Below are 1,026 nucleotides of genomic sequence, written 5' to 3' on the forward strand. Positions count from 1 at the left end.
ACATCGATTGATGTTTCGACGGGTAGGCCTATAAACAGAGGAGTCGTTGTCCAAATTTTTCTAAAAATTACCTTAAATTACGAATCAAGTATATATATCTCGTTTAATACAAATTGGCCCCTGATTGTTATATGCACTATTATTGCGTATATATTATTATTATTCTTAATATGCTTACGGGTCGAGAATTATATCGTTGGGTAATTAGTTAGTGAGGAAAAGTCAAGCACAATCGGTCATTTAACCTAGGTTGTTTCGATTTCGTAGGTTCGAGTTGAAGGACCCAGTAGTTGAAGTCAATTAGAGTTAAGCCAGAGTTAGTGCAAAGTTTCGCAAGGCAAGTACCCCTGAACTAATCTTTTACAGTTCAGTATATATGAATAGTTGTTGATTTAAATTATGTACTGGAACAGAATGTTTTAAGTTACGTATACCCCGTATTTAAATATATTTTACTAAACGAGGTTTTGGGGAAAAAGTAACTTCTGAAAATGCCTATCTCTAGATCGTGATTAAAATTAAAAAGGGATTTTTAGAATGTGTGTTGTAATCGTTTAAAAAGAGATAGGTGAAAATGATTTTGGAAACTGGATAAAAATGAATCAGATATTGGATGGTCAATGGCGTAAGAGGCCCGTTATTAGGTAACGGCCCAGCATGGTTGTGTAAGAGGCTAAGTCGGATGCGTGCACTGGTAGGCCGCTTAGTCCAGCATGACAGGGACCTAGCTACTCTCTGAGTTCTGGAACAAAATTTTTGGTGGGATAGACTCATCACCTGTCCCCTAGAATTCATCCACGTTTATATATGACTTTGGTTTAGTGGTTCCCGTAACGGAAAAAATAGTTTATGGTCCCCGTAACGGGACAGATGATTTATGGGTCCAGCAATGGACAGTGGTTTTGGAAAGGAAATAGCATGCTAAACTTGAACTCTGGTATTTTGACATAGCACACTACAGATGATATTATTTTGCAGAGCATGCTAGTTTTGATATCCAGTTTATACCTGTTTTACTGGATTTTT

Source organism: Apium graveolens, unplaced genomic scaffold (assembly GCF_009905375.1).
Source record: "Apium graveolens cultivar Ventura unplaced genomic scaffold, ASM990537v1 ctg3260, whole genome shotgun sequence".
Lineage (NCBI taxonomy): Eukaryota > Viridiplantae > Streptophyta > Magnoliopsida > Apiales > Apiaceae > Apium > Apium graveolens.